This window comes from Rhineura floridana, chromosome 6 (assembly GCF_030035675.1).
Source record: "Rhineura floridana isolate rRhiFlo1 chromosome 6, rRhiFlo1.hap2, whole genome shotgun sequence".
Classification (NCBI taxonomy): Eukaryota; Metazoa; Chordata; class Lepidosauria; order Squamata; family Rhineuridae; genus Rhineura; species Rhineura floridana.
This window is the reverse complement of record NC_084485.1, coordinates 132,135,359-132,162,257: the sequence shown is the minus strand read 5'-3', so window position 1 is coordinate 132,162,257 and position 26,899 is coordinate 132,135,359. Positions and strand designations below refer to the sequence as shown.

The 26,899-nt window shown below is 37.5% G+C and overlaps 1 long non-coding RNA gene across 1 annotated transcript in view; it reads right to left on the bottom strand.

The window, feature by feature from the left end:
- Positions 1 to 5,262: 5,262 nt before the first annotated feature.
- The window catches only part of LOC133386784 (uncharacterized), a 46,670-nt gene continuing 25,033 nt past the window's right edge, over positions 5,263 to 26,899 (bottom strand). Inside the window, exon 4 of the long non-coding RNA XR_009763288.1 lies at positions 5,263 to 5,558. This is a non-coding gene — a long non-coding RNA (uncharacterized LOC133386784). The remainder of the gene's footprint in view (positions 5,559 to 26,899) is intronic.

Genomic DNA, 26,899 nt, shown 5'->3' with positions numbered 1-26,899 from the left:
CAGCAAATTAATTTTTATTATTTTGAAGTTTATTGAAATTGTAACAAACAGTAACAACACAGTAGTACAGAACCGTTGTAGTGATGCACATCAAAAAGTATTTGGAGCTAACATTGAGGATTAAGTTACAGAGAGATGACAATCACTCTTCAAGTGAGGATCTGGCTAAGACCAGTGAGTCAATCCAAGAAGAAAGATGGGCTGTCAGTGGCCAAAGTGACTTATCCTTAGTATTGGCATAAGTGATTGATTGAAACTACACCTCTGAGAATCTGTCTCTGAGTTTCCATTCAAATTTTCCACATTCTCAGCTTCCAAACTTGAGTGCATCTATTTCCCCCCCCCCATAATATTTCTATTCCCTTCCCTTTCCTCTAAATCACTCAAGATAGCCTATGTGGAATTTTCTTCTCTTTAGCTGTTGATTGTGGCTCTTAAGCCATTTGTACATGGAGTAAAACTATACAATAAATTTACTTCCAATAAATCACTTCCAAGTAGAAGGTATATCTTGTGTGAAACATCTCTCAGCTTGTGATTCTTTTCATTATGATACTTATTTTTATTTATCTGTTTATTTATTTAAAATATTTCTATCCCACCTTAAAATACATAAAATACAACATATAGATACACACAGAGTACTTCACATTTGTTCCAGTGGAAGGGGCAGCTCCCTAGGCACAAGAAGATGTCAGGAAAGTCTGATCATTTTTCAGAACTTCATACCAACTAAATCAGCCTTTGCCAACCTGGTGCCCTCCAGATGTTGTGGACTATAACTCCCTTCAGCCCAAGCCAGTATGGCCAATAGTCAGGAATAATGGGAGTTACAGTCCAAAAAATTTGGAGGGCACCAGGTTGATGAAAGGATTAAATAATGGATCACACACACACATCATTCTGTGGTGCAGGTGACTGTGTTCACTATCCACATGTGCATAAGTCATTGTATATGAGCCAAGCTGTTCACACATAAGCCTTATTAAATTATTCAATTCCCTGCATTTCCAATCATGTAGAGGGGGAGATAGAGCTGTTTTTGCTGGCTTGTTCCTTACCACCCACTAGCCATCCATGTATTGGGGGGGGGGTCTGTTATGTGCCTTCAAGTCGGTTAGGACTTATGGCGACTCTATGAATCAGTGACTTCCAATAGCATTTCTCATGAACCCTGTTCAGATTTTGTAAGTTCAAGTCTGTGGCTTCTTTGATGGAATCAATCCATCTCTTTCTTGGTCTTCTTTTTCTACTCCCTTCTGTTTTTCCCAGCATTATTGTCTTTTCTAGTGAAACATGTCTTCTCATGTTTCCAAATATGGTAACCTCAGTTTCATCATTTTAGCTTCTAGTGATAGTTCTGGTTTAATTTGTTCTAACACCCAATTATTTGTCTTTTCCGCAGTCCATGGTATGCGCTAAGCTCTCTTCCAACACCACATTTCAAATGAGTTGATTTTTCTTTATCCGCTTTTTTCATTGTCCAACGTTCACGTTCATACATAGACATTGGGAATACCTTGGTCTGAATGATCCTGACTTTAGTGTTCAGTGATACATCTTTGCATTTGAGGACCTTTTCTAGTTCTCTCATAGCTGCCCTCCCCAGTCCTAGCCTCCTGATTTCATGACTGTTGTCTCCATTTTGGTTAATGGGATTGATAATCCTTGACAAGTTCAATGTCCTCATTCTGAACTGTAAAGTTGCATTAATATTCTGTTGTCATTACTTTAGTCTTCTTGATGTTAAGCTGTAGTCCTGGTTTTATGTTTTCCTATTTAACTTTCATCAGCCTTCGTTTCAAATCATTACTGGTTTCTGTTAGTAGTATGGTATCATCTGCATATCTTAAATTATTGATATTTCTCCCTCCAATTTTCATACCTCCATCTTGGTCCAATCCCACTTTCCGTATGGTATGTTCTGTGTAGATGAAACAAACAGGTGATAAAATACACCCCTGTCTCACACCATTTCTGATTAGAAACTGATCGTTGTCTCCATATTCTGTCCTTACAGTAGCCTCTTCTCCAGAGTATAGGTTGTGCATCAGGACAATCAGATGCTGTGTCACCCTCATTTCTTTTAAAGCATTCCATGGCTTTTCATGATCTACAGTTCTACACAGTCAAAGGCTTTGCTGTAATCTATGTTCTGCATATAGGGTGATAAAATAGACACCTGTTTCACACCTTTTCCGTCTGGGAACCAATTGGTTTCTCCATATTCTGTCCTTACAGTAGCCTCTTGTGCAGAGTATAGGCTGTGCATCAGGACAATCAGATGCTGTGGCACCCCCATTTCTTTTAAAGCATCCCATAGTTTTTCAACATCTACACAATCAAAGGATTTGCTGTAATCTATAAAGCACAGGGTGATTTCCTTAATTCCTTGGTCTGTTCCATTATCCAACGTACGTTTGCAATATAATCTCTGGTATCTCTTCCCTTTCTAAATCCAGCTTGGATGTCTGGCATTTCTCGCTCCATATATGGTAACAGCCTTTGTTGTAGAATCTTGAGCATTACTTTACTTGCATGGGATATTAAGGCAATAGTTCAATAATTACTGCATTCTCTGGGATCCCCTTTCTTTGGAACTGGAATGTGTATTGAACACTTCCAGTCTGTGGGCAATTGTTTAATTTTCCATATTTGTTGACATACTTTTGTCAAAATTTGGACAGATTCAGTCTCAGTAGCTTGTAGCAACTTTATTGGTATTCCATCTGTTCCTGGTGATTTGTTTCTTCTAAGTATTTTAAGAGCAGCTTTCACCTCACATTCTAAAATTTCTGGTTCTTCATCATATGGTTCCTCCATGAATGAATCTGTCATCCTTGCATCTCTTTTATAGAGTTCTTCAGTGTGTATTGCTTCCATCTTACTTTTATTTTCTCTCAGTCAGTGAGTGTGTTCCTTTGTTGATTATTCAACATCCCTACTCTTGGTTTAAATTTCCCTTGCATTTTTCCAATCTTTTGGAATAGGGCTCTTGTTCTACCCTTTTTGTTGTCCTCTTCTATTTCTATACAATAAGTATTGTAATAGTTCTCTTTGTCCCTACATACTAGTCACTGTATTGTTGCATTTAGGGTTCTAACCGTGTTTCTATCTCCTTTTGCTTTTTATTTCCTTCTCTCTCTAACCATTTTGAGAGTTTCTTCAGTCATCCATTGAGGTCTTTCTTTTTAATGAGAGGTATTGTCTTTTTGCATTCATCCCTGATAATGTCTCTGACTTCACTCCATAGTTCTGGTTCTCTGTCAACTAAGTGTAAAGCCTCAAATCTTATTTGATCTTTATATTCTTCTAGGATGTTATTTAAATTGTATTTTGGTATTATGATTGCTTTGTTGTTGTTATTTAGCTTTGATTTTACCAAGTGATGATCTGTACCGCAGTCTGCTCCTGGTCTTGTTTTCGCAGAGAGAACTTTTCCATCTTCTTCTACCAATTATATAATCAATTTGATTCCTATATTCTCCTGCTTCATTTCTATTTCCTAAGCTCCATTTTCCCGCAATTCCTAGTTCTTCTCTGTCCCCTACTTTTGCATTCCAGTCCCCCATGATTATCAGCACATCTTGTTTTGGTGTGTGATCAATTTCTTCCTGTATTTCTGCATAAAATCTCTGCAATTCCTCTTCTTCTGCGTTTGTCGTTGGAGCGTAGACTTGGATGATGGTTATGTTAATAGGTTTCCTGTTTAATCTCATTGATATAACTCACTCATACTTTGTGTTATACCTCTTAATTGCTTTTGGTACATCACTTCTCGCTATTAAAGCAACCCCGTTTCTTCTTAATTTCTCATTTCCTGCATAAAATATTTTGCAGTTGCCTGATTGAAAATGTCCTATTCCCATCCATTTTAATTCACTCACGACAAGTATTGTAATGTTGATACTTTCCATTTCTTGTCTGAGAATCTCTAACTTTCCCTGGTTCATGCTTCTCACATTCCATGTTCCTATTGTGTGCATCGTACATCTCCAGACTCCCTTTCGCATCTGTGCGCGTCAGCCTCTGGGCTTCCTTATGGCTTTGACCCAGCTGCGTCATTAGTCACAGCACTACTCGTGGTTGTCCTTTGTTCTTCCCCAGTAGCTCGGTGAGTGCCTTCTGACCTGGGGGTCTCATCTTCCAGCACTATCTCGTGTTGCATTTTGGACACTCTGTTCATAGGGTTTTTGTGGTGAGCGGTATTCAGAGGTGGTTTACCATTGCCTTCCTCTGCGTTTGGATGCATCTTAGTCTGGTGTCTCAGTTTTGACCATTCTGCCTTGGGTGTCCCTGCTAGGAGTCTAGCCTGTTGGTCTAGACTGCTGACGGCATTGCTCTCAGCTTCTTTGACACTCTCAAACCCCCTCACCACGTTAAAGTGTGCATCCTAGAGGAGGATGTATTGGGGTGACTCCTAAAAAAACCCTGATAGTATTGGCATGTGGATAGGCAGGGGCAGGGAGAGAAGGCCATTGGGTGGAGGATGTCTCCCTCCATCTGATCACAGTTGTGTGGAGAGGGAGGCCTATATGCCTGTGGCCATTCTCTTCATCAAATGCAGAAAGATCACATGAAGCACATCTACACATGTCTACACTTATACATGGAACACCTGGCTCAGACAAGGTGTTGCAGATGCGGAGGCACAGTGCATGAGAATGTCATTTCCCATTGGGATGAGCGTATAATGCTGGGCTTTGCAGTCAGGACTCTTTTTTGTTTTACTATAAGCTTAAAAAGTCAGGAAAGCTTAGGTCAAGGGGTGGACAGCTAGCACAACATATAATACAGGCTTTGCCAACTTAATGCCCTCCAGACATTTTGGAGAACAACCTTCATCCCCAGTCAACACAGCCATGCTGGCTGGCACTGTTGGGAGTTGTAGTACAAAACATCTAGAGGACACCAGGCTGGCGAAGGTGGCTGCCATAAAATGTCTTGTGTTGAGCAAATGGCTGCCTAGATTTGGGAATCTCCTCAGAACTTGGGCACACAACCTCAGGTACTGTACAGCTGATTTCCCCACCAACACTTGGTAGCATTACTGGGCCTGTCTATCAGTTCCTGGAGCCATAAAAATCCTCTTGAGGGTTTGCTTAGTTCTGTTACAGATGATAATGGTGTCCAAGGTCTTAGACCACACACACACACACGCACATGCAAATGCACACACAAACACTTGAATTTTTTAATCATTCTTTATTAATTTTACACCATTACTGAACATAATCAAAACATCATATATAAATCATGCAACATTAACAAACTTAAATACTCAAAAATAATTTAAAATACTCATATTGGTTGGTGTTCCATTTATGGAATTCAACTTTTAAAGCCAGGATATTTTCATTTACCATTTTCAGTATACTGCTTATTTTACTTGTGCTTATTATTACCCTTTTTGGGGGGGGTTGGGTGTGGATAAAGCAGAAAAGAGGGGAAAGACCCACTTAAAGAAATCATATCCATTTATATGCTGGCAAAGAAACTTGATCCGGTTCTTCCTGGTTCGTGTATTGTACAAAATCATTTGCCGCTCTGGACTCCTACTGGGAAAAAGGGTGGGATATAAATTTAATAAATAAGTAAATAAATAAAATCATACCAAATCAAAATAAATGTTTCTCTTTTACTTTGACCACTAGGGACTCTGCGTTTTTGTGTTAGTTAATCTAACAATGCTTCATTCCAGACCACTTTATACCGATATTCTATGTTAGCTTCAGAAAGGTCCTTTTAAAAGCGTGCCATATTTTAAGCCAGTCTAATACATTGCAACATACCTGGAAGTCGATTTGCAATAGTTTTACCAAGTGTTTTCATACTGGGCTATCCATCTCCAGCAAATTGTGGGGAGGGGAGTTTGTTCATTATCATATATTGCTCTTTCAGTATTGTAGATGGCATGTACTGATACTTCAAGTTATATTTCTTTATTGCATTTATATATCGCCCCATAGCCAAAGCTCTCTGGGCAGTTTACAACAATTAAAAACATTAAAAACAAATATACAAATTAAAAAAAACACATTTTTAAAAAGCCATTTAAAAACACATGCTAAAATGCCTGGGAGAAGAGGAAAGTTTTGATCTGGCGCCAAAAAAATAACAGTGTTGGTGCTAGGTGCACCTCATCAGGGAGATCATTCCATAATTTGGGGGCCACCACTGAGAAGGCCCTCTCCCTTGTTGCCAGACTCCCAGCTTCCCATGGAGTAGGCACCTGGAGGAGGGCCTTGGATGTGGAGCATAGTGTACAGGTGGGTTCATATCGGGAGAGGTGTTCCATCAGGTATTGTAGTCCTAAGCCATGTAAAGCTTTATAGGTTAAAATGAGCACCTTGAATCAAGCTTGGAAATATACAGGCAGCCAATGCAAGTGGCGCAGAATCGGTTTTATATCTTCAAACTGTCTGGTCCCTGTTACCAATCTGGCCGCTGCATTTTGCACAACCTGCTGTTTCTGAACCATCTACAAAGGCAGCCCCACGTAGAGTGCATTGCAGTAATATAATTTGGAGGTTACCAGAGCATGGACAACTGAAGCCAAGTTATGCCTGTCCAGATAGGGGCATAGCTGGGCCACCAACCAAAGCTGGTAGAAAGCACTCTGTGCCACCGAGGCTACCTGAGCCTCAAGTGACAGAGATGGTTCTAGGAGAACCCCCAAGCTACAAACTTGCTCCTTCAAGGAGAGTGCAACTCCATCCAGGACAGGTTGGACATCTACCATCTGGTCAGAAGAACCACCCACTAGCACCATCTGAGTCTTGTCTGGATTGAGCCTCAGTTTATTAGCCCTCAACCAGTCCATTGTCGCAACCAGGCACCGATTCAGCACATTGACAGCCTCACCTGAAGAAGATGAAAAGGAGAAATAGAGCTGCGTGTCATCAGTATACTGATGGCAACGCACTCCAAAACTCTGGATGGCCGCAACCAACGGTTTCATGTAGATGTTGAACAGCATGGGGGACAGAAGTGACCCCTGCAGAACCCCATATTGGAGAGTCCAGGGTGCAGAGCAATGTTCCCCAAGTACCACCTTCTGGATCAGACCCACCAAGCAGGAGTGGAACCACCACCATGCTCTCAACTCAGCCAGTCTTCCCAGAAGGATACCATGGCCAATGGTATCAAAAGGCGCTCAGAGATCAAGGAGAGTCACACTCCCCCTGTCTCTCTCCCGACAGAGGTCATCATACAAGGTGACCAAGGCTGTTTCTGTGCCAAAACCAAGCCTAAAACCCGACTGAAATGGATCCAGAAAATTGCTCCCATCCAAGAGTGTCTGGAGCTGGCCTGGTTATATGAAAGCTTTTCTTTGCTCAAAACTTGGATAACTCAATGAAACAATGTTCCAGGCTAAGACGACATTCAACTGATTATTTTTTTTAAAAAAAATAATTAAAACCGGCCTGAATAAGGGTGGGCACCATGCGATTTCAGCATGTTAGGAAGCTAAGAAAGCTATTGGCCACAGTTTGGCAAACAAAAATGCATTGATTCTAAGCCTCTAAGTGTCAGCAGTACTGTTCTGCTTGCCAAAAAGAAGAAATGTTTTTGATATTGGTTTTTAAAATAATAATAAAAAGCTTTGGTATTGTTAATTCTTCCTGAGAAATCCTGGCTTTATTAAATTCTGTGTCAAAATTAAATTGACTTTTAAAGAGACTGATGAAACTTAATCCTTAACCTTTTCACAATGACTGGAATTAAGATTTCACAATTATTAAAGAATAAAAAAGCATTTTCAGTTGTGTGTTACAGAAAAAAGTCATTAATATTATTTTTATGTTACCTAATATATTTTATTATTAACTCATTCCGTCTGATTCAATGGTCTCTGCATGGCAATGCATACCTGAAGCTTCTCTCATGGGAGGAGTCTGGACTCTGTATCTCTGCAGCAGGGAAGAGGGGCAAGAATGGATGGCTCTATTTCCAGCCCATGTCAGCTTCACTCCATTTTGGATCTGCATAGTTTCACTCCATTTTGTTTGTGCAATAATCTGCAACTTGCTTTTTCTGTGTGCATGTGTGAGGGGGAAGGGGATAAAAACTCAGATTGAAATACTATTTTAATTTATGTTTAAATGTGCATTTTCTCTCAAGTACAGAGATTTACATATATTTTGGTACATTTAAGCTTCAGCCCTAAGTGGGGGATGGAATCTGAAGGTGGTTCAACTGCCACATTCTAAGTTCTTGTCAGTTTCAAGCTGGCAGCATGGGGGTTGGAGGAACCATCTTTCATTTCTCCATCCACTTCCAGGCTAGCTTTTCAAATATTTCCTTCCCACTGGAAACAAGAGGAGGGAAGGGGGAGGGAGAAGTCAAGAGTATATTTAACTTTCCCCCTGATTCAGGGGCAAATCTGAGGACTGTGATGGCTTTGGATCCTTTGGATCCCAGCCATTTTCCAGTCGCTCTTTAGCAAACCCATAAACCATTCCCAACCCTCCTCCTTTGAGGACCTACCAGTATCAGAGCTCAGGCATTTGTTAGGCCAGGGTCCTGGAGGAGAACGGTGGTTGGGTGGTTGGAATCAGACATCGGATCTCCCTCTCCGATGTCATAGTGCTGTCTCTAGTGTTGGAGAGGGGAGTTCAGTTTATTCTATGGCTTCCACTGTCCACTGGATTACACTCAGGATGTGCCAAATTCAGAGAATACATTCAGAGAAGTGCCAAATAGCCATGGTCTGATCTACACATTAGGCCAAGAAACACAGATTAGGACATTTTGTATAGGGATTTTCAAAGATCGAATCCCTGACCATCCCTAATGGAGACAAGATCTTCAAGTATGTATCCCTTTATTGACATGGAATGCTCTTCCTTTTTTTTTTTTTTTAATAATTTTTATTCAAATTTTTCAAAAGACAAACAAAACAAAGTCAAAAAACATAACAATACAACAACAAAATAAAAATAAAATAGTTGACTTCCGATTTGTCGCAGATCAGCTATAAGTATATAATACACATCAAACCTGTCCCTTAATGTATACATACAGGATCACTTTTCTCCATAGGCTGTCTTAGTTAATCGTCAAATCCCAATATCATCATTTTATTTTGATCTTTCAACAAAAAGTCTAAGAGAGGCTTCCATTCCTTAAGAAATGTATCTGTCGATTTTTCTCTAAGTAGACATGTCAATTTATCCATTTCTACTAAGTCCATTAATTTCAATAGCCATTCTTCCGTTGTTGGTGTTGATTCCATTTTCCACTTTTGTGCATATAATAATCTTGCTGCCGTAATCATAAATAATATTATTCTTCCATATTTCTTTTCTATTTGTTTATCCATAAAACCCAATAAAAAAAATCTGGTTTTGACTGAATATTTATCTTTAGAATTTTTTGCATCTTCCTACCTATCTGTGCCCAAAATGATTTTGCCTTTTTACACAGCCACCACATATGATAAAATGATCCTTCTTGTTGTTTACATTTCCAACAAACATTAGAAACATTACTATACATTTTTGACAACTTTTCTGGAGTCATGTACCAACGGTACATCATTTTATAGAAATTTTCTTTAAGATTATAGCATAGTGTAAATCTCAAGCCTTTTTTCCACATATTTTCCCATTGATCCATTTGTATGTTATAACCAAATTTTTTTGCCCACTTTACCATACACTCTTTTACTTGTTCTTCCTCCATATCCATTTTCAGTAAGAGTTTATACATTTTCACAATTATATTTTCATCATTTGTACACAATCCTATTTCAAAATGAGATTTACTTATTTCAAACCCATACATTTTCTTGTCCATTTTATATCTTTCTAACAATTGTAAATAGGCAAACCATTGAAAACTATATCCTTCCTTTGTCAGTTGTTCTCTCTCTTTCATTATATATTCTCCATGTACATTTTCTAATAGTTCTTGATAAGTTAACCATTTCTCTTTTCCAGCCATTTCTCTTCTGTAAAACGCTTCTTGACTTGAGACACATAATGGTATTTTCGAATAAAACCTTGGTTTATATCTATTCCATATTTTCAACAGAGGACGTCTTATAAAATGATTATTAAAGTCTACATTTACTTTTACTTTGTCATACCATAGATATCCATGCCATCCCCACTTCAAATTATGGCCCTCCAAATCCAATAGTCTTTTATTCCTCAATAAGATCCATTCCTTTATCCAGACTAGACAGCAGGCAGCAAAATAAAGTCTCAGATTTGGTAATCCCAGTCCTCCTCTTTCTTTGGCATCTTGTAGTAGTTTAAATTTAACTCTTGGTTTTTTTCCTTGCCATACAAATTTAGAGATATCTTTTTGCTATTGTTTAAAAGGTAAATCAGAGGATATTACAGGTATTGTTTGAAACAAAAACATCATTCTCGGTAATACATTCATTTTTATCACAGATATTCAACCCATGAATGGACTTCCGGGAAGGGTGACTTCGCTTGTGCCTGCTTTTGGGACGGGCTCCCGCCTCAAAAGAAGCTTATTCAGATATAAATGAGTCAGAACATTTTTTTTTTTGACTGATGAAATTTCTCCCGGGTAGGGAGAAACGTAGAGATCAACCTCAAAAGCCTGTTTTTGTTGGGAGGACTGGATTTCATTAATTTATGAGATAAGGTCCAGCCAACAATGCCGGACGGACTTCCGAACAAGCTCTATCTGCTTAAGCGATACGTTTATCTTTTCTTTAAAGAGAGAACGGACTAACAGGCAAGCACCCTTCTTTCTACTATTTTTTTTACTTGGTTTAAATTGTTGCAGCAAAAGGAGATTTGTCAGATTGATCGGCTTTGGACAACTTCTGGGGGAGCTATAACTCTTCTCTGTTATTCACGAAATTAACAGCTTATCTCTGTTTCTGTCGCAAAAAGCTGTCCTGGAAGTGCATTCTAAAGATATACACAGAAGAGGGATTTCTATTCCTGATTTCTATTCCAAGGAATATTATATTGTCTGGGACTATTCTCTTTTTGGTCTATTTTATTTTGACGAATCTGCTTCTTCACGACGCCACTAACTGTTTTGATGCTGGGAACTAAATTTGTTTTGCATTCTTGAACATAGAGAGATAAGGCAGGTTGCTCTGTTTATACTGTGATGTCATCAAGCCTGGAATATTAACCCAATTGTTGCTGAAATAAGAAGTGGTTTTTCTTTATTTTTGTTTTGCTTTGTTTTCATGGTTTTAAAAATGGCAATCAAGAAAGTGGCTGAGAATCTGGAAGTAACTATGTTTCAGAAAATAATGGATGAGATTGAGATAACGAAACAAACCCTGCGACAGGGTAGTAAGGAGCTGAAAATTGAACTGAGCAAAATGATGCAGGAGCTTAAAGAAATAGGGGATCCTGTGAGAGAGGAGAATGAGATCAGAGATGAGAAAAGAAAAAATAAAGGGAAGATACAAGCCCTGGAGATTGGAACAAATGTGGAATTGGAAAAAGATCTGGAGTTTATGGATTTTAGAAATAAAATCTACTGTTTGGAATTTAACGTTATCTCTGAAGAAATTAATGAAGATATTAGAGATAAAGTTATCAATGGCTTGGATAATCTTCTGGACTGGAATGATGTGATGGAGCTTGATATAGAGAAAATCTATGGAATTAACTGCAGCCATGTGACAATGGAAAAACTTTTAAGAGATGAGCCAGTGCATTTTGTAAAAAAGAAGAACACAGATATGACTTTACAACAGTATTTCAGCAACTTATTCAGAATGGATGGCAAGAAAATATTTGGGATAGAGGAAATTCCCATCAGACTCTTATTATATGACTATGGCTACAACAGCAAGATTATTATGGAATACTGATAATGGAAGATTGGACACTGAAATTACTGGACTTAACAGGACTATTGAAGATGGAAGATGGAACTAATAGGGATAATGGAATAATGGCTATTGAAATTATTGGACCTAACAGATTCTGATGAGATGGATTAATCGAAACATTTATTTGGACTATGGTTATGACAATAAGATTATTATAATTATTAACGAGATGGATTAATTGACATGTTTATTTGGAGAAAAATTGATAGATATATTTCTTAAAGAATTGAAACCTCTCTTTGACTTTTTGTGGAAAGAATAAAGTAATGTTTATGAGATTTGATGATTAATTAAGATAACTACTGGAGGAAAGTGATTTTATAATATGATTTAAGAGACAGGATTGTTATATATTGTAGACCTATAACTGATTTGATATGTGACAAATGGGAAGTCAACATTTTATTTTTTTTGTTTAATCATTTTTGTTTTGTTTTGTTTTTTGTCTTTGAATGTTTTATGATTTTGTTTTCTATGTTTTATGAAAATTTGAATAAAAATTATTGTAAAAAAAAAAAAGATATTCTACCCATGAATGACAATTGTAGTTTATCCCATCTTCGCAAATCTTTCTTAATCTCTGTTCATAATTTTTCATAATTATTATGAAACAACTTTGAATTTTTATTTGTCATAATGATACCTAAATATTTCAACTTTTTCTCTATTGTAAAATCTGTCTTGTCCATTAACTCTTTCTGTTCCCTTAAAGTTAAATTTTTCACCAACATCTTTGTTTTTTGATTGTTGATCTTAAATCCTGCTAACGGTCCAAATTCTTTTAATTTGTCCATCAATACATTAATTCCTTCCAAAGGGTTTTCTAGTACAATTATCAAATCATCAGCAAATGCTCTCAATTTATATTCTTCTTTTTTTATCTTTAATCCCAAAATCCTTTTATCTTGCCTTATATCTCTAAGCAGCACTTCTAAGACCAGAATAAATAAAAGGGGAGATAATGAACATCCCTGTCTTGTACCCTTTTGTATTTCACATGAATCCGTTAAATCTCCGTTAACAATTATCTGAGCCTTCTGAGATGTATAAATCGATCTAATCCATTTTATAAAATTGTCTCCAAAATCCATTTGCTCCAAAACCTGAAACATAAATTTCCAATTCAAATTATCAAATGCTTTTTCAGCATCTAAAAAAATCAAAGCCGCTTGTTTATCATTTCGTTGTTCTAAATATTCCAACACATTCAAGACATTCCTGACGTTGTCATGTAATTGTCTTTCAGGTAAAAACCCTGATTGATCTTCCTGGATAAATTGTTGCAATATTATTTTCAATCTTTCTGCCAAGATCATTGTAAAAATTTTATAGTCATTATTCAATAGAGATATTGGCCGATAATTTTTTGTTTTAGTTAAATCTTGCTCCTCTTTAGGTATTAATGTTATGTTAGCATTTTTCCAACTATCCGGTATCTTTCCCTCTTGCAGAATAAAATTCATTGTAGACTGTAAAGGTAGCAAGAGTTCTTCCTCCAAACATTTATAATACATTGCAGATAACCCATCTGGTCCTGGCGCCTTCCTAATTTAATTTTGTTTATAGCTTCAGATATCTCTCTTGACGTAATAGGGCCATTAATAGCTTGTCTCTGAAAGTCTGTAATTTTAGGCAAATTCTGTTTAGATATATACTCTTCTATTTTTTCAGATGGAATTTCCTGACACTTGTACAATGTTGAATAATATTGATGAAAAATCTTTTTGATTTTTACATTATCTGTCAGCGTCTCATCTCCTTCTTGTATCTTTAAAATAATATTTTTTGACGTTCTTTTCTTAATTTATATGCTAACCATTTCCCTGGTTTATTTGCAAATTCAAAAGTCCTTTGTTTAGCAAAATTTAGTTTCCTTTCAATTTCTCTAACTGTCAGCATTGATACTTGCTTCTGTAACATTTTAATTTGATTTACAATAGAAACTTTAGTTGGATTCTTTTTCAATTCTTCCTCTTTTTGTTTTATTTCTTCCAAAATTAATTGCATTTTCTGTTGTTTCTTTTTTTTTAATTCAGAGTTACATTTAATAAAATATCCCCTCATAAATGCCTTACTTGTATCCCAAACGATATTTTCATTTGTTCCTTTATGTAAATTGTTAAAAAAACTCTTTTAATTTCTTCTTACATTCTTGTACTACTTTGTCATTCTGTAATAAAGATTCATTTAGTCTCCATCTAAATCCAATATTTTTTTTTTAAAGTTAATATCACAGGATTGTGGTCCGAAAAAGTTTTTGGTAATATATCCATTTTTAAAATATCCTTCGCTAGAATTTTAGACATCCAAATCATATCAATCCTCGAGAATGTTTTGTGTCTTTCTGAAAAATAAGTAAATTCCTTTGCGTTATCATTTATATATCTCCAGGTATCCACCAATTCTAAATGTTCCATCAGTTCAAAGCAGATCTTCGGTAATTTACCCTGTGTCTCTTTAATATTTTTTTCAGAAAGTCTATCAATTTTTGGTGAGATTACCCCATTCCAATCACCCATGACGCACCAATGATCATATGAAAACTCTGACAATTTTTCCATAAGTCCTGTGTAAAACCTTGTTTTATCTTCATTGGGGGCATAAATACCCACTATCAAAATGTTTGTACCCTGTAAAGTAATTTCAACCCCCACAAATCTACCACTATCATCCAGTAATACCAATTTAGGAAGCAATTGTGGGTTAATGTAAAGAACAACTCCATTTTTTTTTTTTTGGTCCAGCCGAAATAAATTCTTCACCCAAATTTTTACAAATCAAATATTTGGAATCTTTCTTCTTAATATGAGTTTCTTGTAAACAAATTATATCCAATTTTAATTTTTTCAAATAATGAAACACTTTCTTTCTCTTCTGCGCCGTGTTGGCTCCATTTATATTCCAAGTTAGATATTTGTAATCCATCTTTAAGCGTGTATTTTAAAATGTGCCTGATACTCCTTTTAATCCATCATCTTCCTTCCCCTCCTCTGCATGTTCTTGTTGACTTTATTTCCCAGGAATTATATCCATATCTTTGAGTTTATCTTCTTCCATGTCTTTTGAAGCTTTTCTCAAGAAGTCCCTTGCTTTTTGAACAGTATTCAATCTATATTTCTGTTGTCTGAATGTAAAGATCACTCCTTCTGGAACATCCCATCTAAATTGAATTTTGCATTGCTTAAGTTTTTCTGTAAAGAAAGCATATTCTTTTCTCTTACGTAAAAGTCTAATAGGAATTTCTTTCATCACCAGTATTTCCTTACCATCAATTTTAAAGGTATTTTTAAAGTGTTGTTGTAATACCATATCTCTGGTCGTCTTCTTTATAAAGTGAACAAGCACATCTCTTGGAATTTTTTTCATTGCATATCTGGAATTAATTCTATAAACTTTGTCTATTTCAAATTTCATCCGATCTTCATTCAAATCCAGAAATTTTACTAAAGCATTAACAATTTTATCTCTGATATCTTCACCTGTTTCCTCAGGGATTGCACGGAATCTCAAACAATGTTCTTTATTTTTCATTTCAGTCACAGCCATATAGTCCAAGTTTTTTTCTAATTCCAGATTTAATATATCTGTTCTATTCTCCAAGATTTGTACCTTTTCTTTAGTATTTTTTGCATCCTCCTTTATTTGCCCAATTGTCCCTTTAATCTCATCCACTTGTGTTTTAATATAGTCTTTTATATCTATCAATTCAGTTTTCATTTCCTGTTTTATATCATTAATCCCTTCCATTATTTTTTGAAACATATCTGGGGGTATAGCCCCTTCCTGTGGGTCAATTGAACCTCTTCGCTCCTGGGCCTTAGTTGCTTTTTTAGTTGTCATTCTCGAAAGAAGCCTTTAATTTCTGATATTAACCACTGTTCCAAAACCTAGAGGCAGTCTATTTCTTTTTTTTTTCCTCCACCAACAAAAGAGTTAATATTCCAGGCCTGTTATTATAGTCCGGCCAGCACAGCACAGTTCTTATCTACATCCAGGAATGCAAAACAATTCTGGTTCACAACACCAAGCGATTAGTAACATATACAAACAGCAGATTCGTCCAAAAAGAAATAGTCCAAGGAGAAAAATAGTCCAAAATATATTTCCATCTAATAATAATTACCTCTCATCCATTTTTAAACTTTAAAACTCCAAATTCAGGCCAGCTTTTTGTCGTAAAATAATATATATAAGTTGTTTACATTTTCTTTCTTCCTTAATTATATTTAAAAGAGAAAAAGTATGACTCACCCAGATTTCTCAGTTGCTGATTCGTAAACAAATCCCTTTTATTGTAGTAATTTAAGCCAAATGATAAGATTTAGACAGAAGTAGGCTCGCTGGTTAAGGACGTTTTTTTAAGAAGAAAAAAAAAGCTTCGCTTTTTTCCAGTACAGCTCGCTGGAAGTCCTGACTCCATCTTCAGCTGATCGGCATGCCTTCTTATCTCAGGGATTTCCTGATCAATTCCAGCAGCCGACAGCTCAACGAAGTCCTGTGGAAAATCTGATCGGTTCTCCTATACCTTGGAGAACATTTAAGCCAGTCAAAGTTTCCTCTTGGCTGGCTTTTAAACTGAAAAAACTTCCTCTGAGGCAGAGATCTCTCAGAGACAGTCACCAGCTGAGCACTCACTTCACATGCTCTTCCCACTAAGCAAATAAGAAAATATTTCAGAGTGAGGGAGCTTCATATTTATAGAGCCCCAGACCTTCAGGGAATGACTGAGTCAGGATGATCTGGTCCAGACATTAGTGCAAATGGCAAAGATAAACCCAAAGCTGAGTTTCTGCATCTATTTATATTTCTAATTAATACATATATGTTTCCTATTTGAAATTGAACTAGATGTGTACATATCACTATGTTACAAGATTGTCTTTGATCTAACAGCTTTGAAATATATACAGAACATCTTGTACATGGGGACTTCCTGTTCTGTTTTGTATTGATGTTGCAGTTCCCTTCTAGAACTGAAGGAGACCCTGTAGACATGGGGAGATTGTACCCACCATTACAAATATATTTGTAATACTCTAATTTGCATTTATTACTTTGAAATTGTAAACCCCAGCTGAGACCAATATTCTAAGGATTAAACATTACCCCAGTTTGGAGCCTGGTTACAGTTCATTAAATTTCAATAGCTGTGAACACTGAGATGGATTAGAATTAAAAAGCTTTACTAATTTAAATGACAAACCATAGAATGTCAAATGCAGAACACACTTGAAAAACTCAAGCGGCTTGAGATAACTTTTTATGTACAACACAGAATAGGAGTGATTACAACTACAAACTACAAAAAATTACAATGTAAACAGAAGAAAGAAAAAACACAATAGATTGGATCCAACTATATCATCCAACTCAAAAGTAGGCCCATTGAAATAAATGGAATAAATTAGTTGTCCATTGATTTCAATGAGTCTACTCTGAATATGACTTAGTTGGATTCAACCCAATATAGAAGCCCAACAAGTTAAAGATGCTTAAGATTGGCTTGATTGCGCCCTATATTAATAAATTAAACTAATTGTTTAATTTGATACAAAATCCCAAGCATAGTTTTATTAGCGTTGCTTCTGGAGAGTATCTAGGAATTTGGGATTGGCTGGAAACAACTGGCTCTCATGAACTTGGGGCCATACTCCCCACCTTTGGGGGATGAGGTCATAGACTCTGAGAAAGAGATGTAGTAAGAGATAGAATTATCCCTCTGCATCAACCCTGGATAATCTGACTCCTTTGGGAGTTCTTGTGCATTATGAGTCTCAGAAGTCCATCCTGTCATCACCTCTGTGGCCTAAAGAGTTCTCACTGCCATCATATTTACTGAAGAGGGCAAGGACTCCCTTCAAGAAACCCTAACAAAGCCACCTTTTCCCCAATGTTGTCAGAGCAAACAGTTATTAAATTGGGCGAGGCCTTTAAGGATAAAAGGGTTCTCCCAATGGAGGTGGAGCTACCCACTCAGACTGAGCCGCAGCCTTATTTAAGCCTCAGTGTAGAGGTCTCTCCTGCTTCAGCAACATTTGAGCTTACTGGGCTTCTATTGTGTTGCCAGCCTGAGTTTCACTTGGAGCTGTCCATGGTTCTGCCTATATCTGAACTCCTTCTGGAACCCGTGTTTGGGCTTTATCCCCCCATTTAGCTGTGCCCATCCCCTGGAATACAACAGTGACACCTTAAGATAATTACAGATAAATTCAAATGCTCTTCCACACAATCATAAAGCACGGCTAGTTCTGATAGGAACTAGGAAAATATAGGGGGGAAATCCCAATGCAACCCAAGGGCTGACATTCCACCCGCATTTTAACCCACTACCTGTTCTAGGTAGAAACTGTAATCTTCTGGGACAATAGCTCAGTGGCAGAGCGCATGCTTTGTTGTATACAGAATGTCCCAGGTTCAATCCCTGGTATCTTCATTAATAACCAGGAAGCAGGTGAGGTCAAAGACTATGAATATATATATATATACATGTACACACACAGGATCCTATATAATTCAAAGGTAATATCTATTGAGTTTAGTAGGATTTACTCCTGGGTGAATGTGTATAGAATTGCAGCCTTAAGTAAACTCCTATTCATGTCTACTCAAGAGTAAGTCTGATTGAATTCAGTGGGGCTTACTCCCAGGTAAGGGGGACTAGGATTGCAGCTTTAATCATATTCTACATCAGTGACTGATACAGAAGTTTTGAAACGCTCACTTAATAGTTCATGAAACGTAGACATCTCATATACTGACAGACTCAGCTGCTTTTTACACATATTTTCTGATTGCCAGACATTATACTCCCTGGTGGCTGACAAAATGTTGCTTTCCTCATACTCATCTGGTATTTTTTTTTCTCCGTAGAGAGGATAATCACTCCAGCTTCTTCATGATTTTAAAACAAAAACATCTGTGCTGAGAAGCTGTAGTCAGATAACATGAAAATGAGAAATTAATCACTTCCCTAAGTATACTGTAAACACAAGGCTTGACAGAACATTTATCATCATTTTGCTTTCTGCTTACTTTAGGGGAGAGTAGGCTTAATTACTTTTCCCAGTATACCCCCTTTCTAATAAAGAAAAAGAATAAAGGAAAATATTCATTGGTTCTCAAAGACGAGCCTTCAGTTTTGTCAATTAAATGTGGCAAACTGAAATGCTCAAGACTTCTCTCTCTAAGTACATCACTTGTTCTGGATGCTGTAGTAGCCTAGACAAGTTGGAGCACCTGGGAGGCACCAAATTGATGCTTCAAGTAGAAAGGAGATACCCTGGGTTCTTAAATAACAGTGAAAGTAGAGCTGTCACTATGATAGGAAGCTAAGATATAACTCACCATCTCAGTGGGGGAGGGACCAGGGCATGGAAAGTAAATTGCCTGCCATTTTAAGAAAGAGAAGGTTGCTTGCTCCAAGTACAAAATTGCCTAGAAACAGACAGCTCTTTCAGGTATTCTTCACCAACACTACAGCTGTAATCCTAGGCACAGTTTTCTGGGAGTAGCCCCATAGAACACAGTGGGACTGATTTCTGAGACAACATGCGTAAGATTGTGTCATCCATCTCAAAGAAAAGATCAATGGAGGAATCTCTGCATGCCTCAGCTGTATGAAAATGATCCCAGACATATTCTAAAGGGATGAATTTACAGCTTAATTTGCTTTCCTATTTGTTATTACATTTATATCCCACTTTCCTCCAAGTGGCATACATGGTTCTCCTCCCTCTCCATTTTATCCTCACAACAACTCTGTGAGGTAGGTTAGGCTAAGAAATTGTGACTAGCCCAAGGTAAGCTTCATGACTGAGCAAGGATTTGAACCCTAGCCTCCCAGGTCCTAGTCCAACACTCTAACCCAGCCTTTCCCAACCAGTGTGCCTCCAGATGTTGTTGGACCACAACTCCCATCAGCCTCAGCCAGCATTGCCAATGGTCAGGAAAGATGGGAATTGTGGTCCAACAACATCTGGAGGCACACTGGTTGGGAAAGGCTGCTCTAACCACTACATTACACTGGCTTTGCAATTTACCTTTGCAGATGAGTGCAAATGAGTGTGAATCAGATTCTATGTATTTTATGTATGCATTCTCAATGGTCCTCTAGTACATAAGCTAGCTTGACAGTATGTGAACAAGGGAGACTAAATTATTATCACCATCTCACTTTGCTACCTTGCATGTGAAATACCCAAGATATCAATAAATCCAGAAATCAATAAATTAAAGGAGGTTCCCCTACACTCATACACTGATTTTTTAAAGCTATAAATAAGGACAATAGCTTTTCTGATTATGTTGGATAGACCAGTTGGGATATTCCTATTTTTTTACACATTAAACCAACTGATTATAGTTTCCATGTGAATCCACATTCATATATCAGTAGTGGAGGGTGGTCATTTAATGCAAATGGGGCACTGCCCCACCAACCTCAGTCAGCTCTTAGGCAGCCCCCACCTTCCACCTTCTAATTTACAACTAGGGTTGCCAGGTCAGAAGCATCCCAAACTCTGAGATTTCAGGGGAAGTGCCTAATGATGTCATAGTGGGCAGCCCTAGTGATGTCATTAAGCATGATACATTAAGCACCAACCACAGTTGCTTGGAGCATACCACTCAAACAAAAAAAATTCTCTGATTGGAAATTAAGATAGAAATCTTAGCTAAATGAGGGTGTTTCTAGGTCCAGCTGAAGTGACGGGATCATTCCTTCTCATCTGCTTAGGGTAAGGCTTGGCTAAGGAATATTTAATCTAGCTTACTTGCTGCTGACAAGAAGGTTTAAGTGCCCTCAGGCCCAGCCACTCACCAGAAAGCCATTGTAGGAAGAAGGGAGCCTAATGTTGTAGAGATGTGAGATGGGAGCACTCAGGAGTAAAGATGGATGCCCCTGAAGACTGCAATTCTAAATACACTTACTAGCCCATAGAAATCAACAGGACTAAGCAGATATTGTTAGGATTATGCTGTTGGTAAGGCTTGACTAGGGATCTTCTGCAACAATGTCCATAGCAAAGCAGGGTTGGCAACCCCCTGCCTGGAATGCCCTGCCCGCCTTTTAACGTGGCTGCTCCAAACTTCTTTACAGACTTGACCCTTCACTGCAGAGAGGTATGAGAAATGAGTAAGAGCTAAGATTCTCTACTCTTTCCTGCCTACTCTTTGGGCTGCTCTAAACTCATTTTGACAGTCAACCCAATTCCAGTGAGTAATAATGGACAGAGAAAAAACACTCATGTTGTGGTCTACCTTCACAGGCAGTAGATTGGGAACAAAAGCAATTGAAGCCACACTTCCCAGGATGTGAATTCTCTTTTACCACTATTGGGCAAGAAACAAACCATCATGCAAATAACAAGGTGCATCATCGGTAGGTTTAAGGGAGTTGAGATGACCATATGGATCCACTGTTGTTGCTTCTATGGGTATAAGGGAGTAAGGTCAAAGGCAGATACAAATAGAAAAAGAACAAAAGACAGTGATGATTTTCTAAATGCAATACCATACCAACCACAACAAGATTCCTATGAGTAAAGCAGAAAACGCAGCATCCCACAATGAGTCAGGGTTCCTAACCAAAACTAAAAAAATCCTGGCAGCCAGCTAGCCAAGGTCACAGAAATCCCTATGCAGCACAACCTGCCCTGGGGCTGCAGTTAGTGCAGAAGGCAGTGGCACAATAGCTGACAAGAGTGAGACCCTATCAGCACATAATACCTCTGCTCCGAAATCTTCACTGGTTGCCGATTTGCTACCAGGCCAAGTTCAAGGTGTGCTTGAACTTGAACTTGTTATGGATGCCACATAGTACTTGTTCTGCTCTTGTAAGAAATCAATCCTTTAGCATGGCAGTACCTACACTTTGGAACTCCCTGCCTATTGACAAATGGTACTCATTTTTGCAGCTACTAAAAACATTTTTGTTTAGGCAAGCCTACCCATGCATGTAGAAGCTATTATGTTTTTAATTTGTTTTTAACTCATTGTTGACTTTATTATTTTGAATGTTTTTAAATACCTGACTAACTGTTTTTGCTAATAATTTTATTGTTTTAATTCCTACTATAAACCTCTTTGAGGTTTTTTACAATAAAGAGGTATATAAATGTAAATAAAATAAACAAACAGATTTCGGAGTCACTGTGGCCCTTGGGTCTCTTTCCTCTTTTGTACTGAGTCAGGCCATTTGGTACATCTAGCTCAGTACTGATAACATGGACTAGCATTGGCTCTCCAGGATTGCAGGCAACAGTCTCTTTCAGAGATTGAATTTTGGACCTTTGCATGCAAAGCATGTGCCCTACCACTGAGCTACAGCCGTTTTAAAAAATGTGTATTTTAAAATTGTTATTTTCAATTATCTAATGAATGCACAGCATACTAGGGCAGATCCACACCATGCATTTAAAGCACATTCAACATACATTTAAAGCACATGAATCCCACCACAGAATAATGGGAACTGTAGTTTGTTACGGGTGGTGGGAACATTAACTGTGAGGGGGAAACTTTCACTTCCCAGGATTCTTTAGACGAAGTCATGTGCTTTAAATGCAAGTTGGATGTGGTTTAAATGTATTATGTAGATCTGCATTACTTCATAAACTTTGCCTACATATAAATCATTATAATTAAATTTTAAAATGGAAATAAGCTATAAGGTTTACTTGGTGACCATGGGCCACGCACCATCTCTCAGTGTAATCTGCCCCTCAGGGTGAAAACAACAGAGGGGGATCATGACCACCCCAAGAAAGAATGGCACACTTAAAATGTAAATGAAATAATCATTTGTAAATAATAATTTACAACCATAGTGTGAAATCAGATAGATATCAAGATATAGTATCAGGAAATATTTATATAAGCATGAATGTCAAAGATGTTTAATATTTACACAACCTGTAAAGATATTTATAGTGCAATCCTATGCATGCTTACTCAGAAGCAAGTCCCAGTGTATTCAATGGGGCTTACTCAGACAGGGAGGCATGCATGGGACTGCAATTCAATGATAAGGAACTTTACTCACCCAATCCAAAATTCAGAATCATGCCACTTCAAACTGTTTTGCAACTGTTTTATATTTGTTTTATGGTTATTGGATTTTAAATGGCTTTATTTCTTGCTGTGAGCTGTCTTGGTTTCCAACTCTACCTCACGGAGTTGTTGGAAATATTCCATACACACGCACACACTGGAGATGTAAAAATACATACACGCCATATAATAGTTTATTGTCAAAACCAGTTGGCCATTGCAGAATGTTTTTTTTAAAAAAGTATTAGTTTTCTGCCAAATAAAAGCAGTGACAGCTAAGTAAGCCCTGCTAACTGCTTTAAAAAAGGGGGGGGATCAGAGGGGAAAATATTTACAACACAATCCTTTTCTATGTTCACTCAAATGTTCCATTGATTTTCAGCACCATCCTAACCACATCTACTCAAAAGTAAGTCGTACTGAATTCAATGGGGTTAACTCCCATGTATGTGGAATTAGCATTGCAGCTTTACTCCCAGAAAAATTTCATATTAGAAACGTTTTCAAAACAGGTTATGAATAAGACAAATCAGCTACCCTTGTCCACAGTCCAGTAAAATTTAAACTTTATTTGACTGCTGTAGTGCAATCCTATACATATTTACTCAGAAGCAAGTTCCCGATCCTGTACAGAGGAAGTACTCTTAATGCTGATGAAAGCATTTACTGAATTCCTGATGTGGGACAAGCAGGAAAAGGAAACTATTCTCAGAACGTTAAATGAGGTTTAGCTCTCTCTATTGTCAGTCACAACCGTGGGCAGGGATAGGAGCAGAAATTAGAGCAATGAACAGAAATTGCGGGGTGTGTGTGACATTTTGTTTTATATCTTTTGAACCAGACCACCTAGAAACTTTTTTTTTAATGAAACTTAAAAGTCTGGAGATTAAGGTGACTCACCCAAAACCTGGAGGACCCCCAACAACTGGAGTCTCTGGCCAAATAGCAGACACCTGGCAACCCAGTAAAGGGGTGGCTGCATCTACTGTCAGCCTCCTTGCCTTCCACCCTACCATTCCCAATGTACACCAGCCACCACTGCTTATCAGTGGACCTGTTGACCAACCTGACTCCAGAGGGATACAATAGGGCATGGCCTGAGGGTGCATGATTAGGGCTGGCCCTATCATTAGGCAAAATGAGGCAACTGTCTCAAACTGTGGGCATGAATTGGTGCCCCTTGGGACCACCTTTTGCCACTCTGATGCATCCTAATATAATACTGACCCAGTATTCTGATAACAGGCAAGCCAGATACGAAGATACACTTTATCCCATGCTAACAGTCTTGCTGGATCAGACAAAGACGAAATTCATCTGTTCCCACAGTGGCTAACCAGATGCCTATGGTAAGTCCATAAGCAGGACACAAGTGGGATAGCCCCCTCCCACTCACGATTCCCAGGAACTGGTATTTGGAGACATATTGCTTCTGGTACTGGAGGCATACATAGCCATCATGATTAGCAGCCATATAGCCTTACCTTCCAAAAATGCTATTAAAAAACCCCTGATGGTGCAAAGTTTAATTACCCCTCAGTCTTTCCTTCTCTTTCCCTCCCACTCTGCATCTTTGGAGTTCCCATTCTGTAATGAACAGAAATGTTCAGAGCGAGAACATTCTTTAAGTGGTTATAAAACTTATCCTTTCAGGATATCAGTCATGAAGCTATACAAGGCTTTGCAATCTCATCCTGCTACAGCTTCAGGAGTCCCTTTCTTGTTCGACTAGCATGTTTTCTCACTGATAATCCAGCTCACAGCATGGTTCTGCATTGCTTTGCTTTGCTTTTGCTAAAAGAGATTCATACCAAAGAAGGCCTAGCTCAATTGTGGTTGCATGATTCAAAAGTTACTTTCCAATTTATTCCTATATTTCAATACACCCTCTTTTTTTTGTAAAGACATTTAGAAATATTGACTGCTGCAGGTATTCAGTCTTACTCCACACATGATCATCAAGACCAACAACTTACAGTTATATTATTGCTTTTCTTCTAAGGAATCCCTTCACATCTGAAGCCTGCCTCTATCACAAGTGCCTTAGAGCTCATGAAAAATTACACTTAAAATCACCTCTGCATTGTTTACTATGAGTGATTGTATTTTGCAGAAACCTGATTCAATTAAACAAACTTGAAATACCAAGTACATGCTTCATCTAGTAATTGGTGAATGCCACCCCATGGCTTCATTTGGAATTGAGCTTGGCAAATTGAGTTATTTTTAAAATAAATTGGAAAACAGCTTTATGTCTCCCAAGCCGAATTTCAAAATTTGGACCTGGTTGCACTCCCAGTTACATACATTATTAGGGAAATTGGGCAGGTGCATCCAGGGATGTAGTTGTCCAGGGTCTCAGGAGGTCTTAGGCCCCTTACTTTTTTGGGAGTAGGGTCCCAGCAGGGTTCCTATGTCTCCAACATCTTATGAGCAACCTATGTGTTAGCCACTGAGAAGAGTCTTCTAACATGCTTCCTTGTCTTTTCCTACTGGTTGGAGCCAATCAAAGTAAAAAGTGGTGAATCAGCAATTGAGAAGACTCTTTTCAGTAGTTAACACTCTCCCCTTTCATGCTGATTGGCACCTAGGGACATCTCTTGTGAGACAAAGCATTAACAAGGATCTCATTTACAACTGAGCAGCAAAAGGGGGACCATGGCTGTGCGTATCACGAAGGGACCCTGTGCTTCTGAATTTGCCACTACACTACTCAATGCATCACCCCAAGATTCACCTTGTATCTGTATCCATGCATTTTTTTAAAAAAAAATTGATATGTTTCACTCTGTGCTGTCTTCAGTCTGTGTTTCACATTCTGAGTCATTCTTTTTTTTTTACAATAATTTTTATTCAAATTTTCATAAAACATACAAAACAAAATCATAAAACATTCAAAGACAAAAAACAAAACAAAACAAAAATGATTAAACAAAAAAAATAAAATGTTGACTTCCCATTTGTCGCAGATCAAATCAGTTATAGGTCTACAATATATAACAATCCTGTCTCTTAAATTATATTATAAAATCACTTTCCTCCAGTAGTTATCTTAATTAATCATCAAATCTCATAAACATTACTTTATTCTTTCCACAAAAAGTCAAAGAGAGGTTTCAATTCTTTAAGAAATATATCTATCAATTTTTCTCCAAATAAACATGTCGATTAATCCATCTCGTTAATAATAATAATAATCTTATTGTCATAACCATAGTCCAAATAAACATATTGATTAATCCATCTCATCAAAATCTGTTAGGTCCAATAATTTCAATAGCCATTATTCCATTATCCCTATTAATTCCATCTTCCATCTTCAATAGTCCTGTTAAGTCCAGTAATTTCAGTGTCCAATCTTCCATTATCAGTATTCCATAATAATCTTGCTGTTATAGCCATAGTCATATAATAAGAGTCTGATGGGAATTTCCTCTCTCCCAAATATTTTCTTGCCATCAATTCTGAATAAGTTGCTGAAATATTGTTGTAAGGTCATATCTCTGTTCTTCTTTTTTACAAAATGCACTGGTTCATCTCTTGACAGTTTTTCCATTGTCACATGGCTGCTGTTAGTTCCATAGATTTTCTCTATATCAAGCTCCATCACGTCATTCCAGTCCAGAAGATTATCCAAGCCATTGATAACTTTATCTCTAATATCTTCATTAATTTCTTCAGAGATAACGTTAAATTCCAAACAGTAGATTTTATTTCTAATATCCATAAACTCCAGATCTTTTTCCAATTCCACATTTGTTCCAATCTCCAGGGCTTGTATCTTCCCTTTATTTTTTCTTTTCTCATCTCTGATCTCATTCTCCTCTCTCACAGGATCCCCTATTTCTTTAAGCTCCTGCGTCATTTTGCTCAGTTCAATTTTCAGCTCCTTACTGCCCTGTCGCAGGGTTTGTTTCGTTATCTCAATCTCATCCATTATTTTCTGAAACATAATTACTTCCAGATTCTCAGCCACTTTCTTGATTGCCATTTTTTAAAACCACG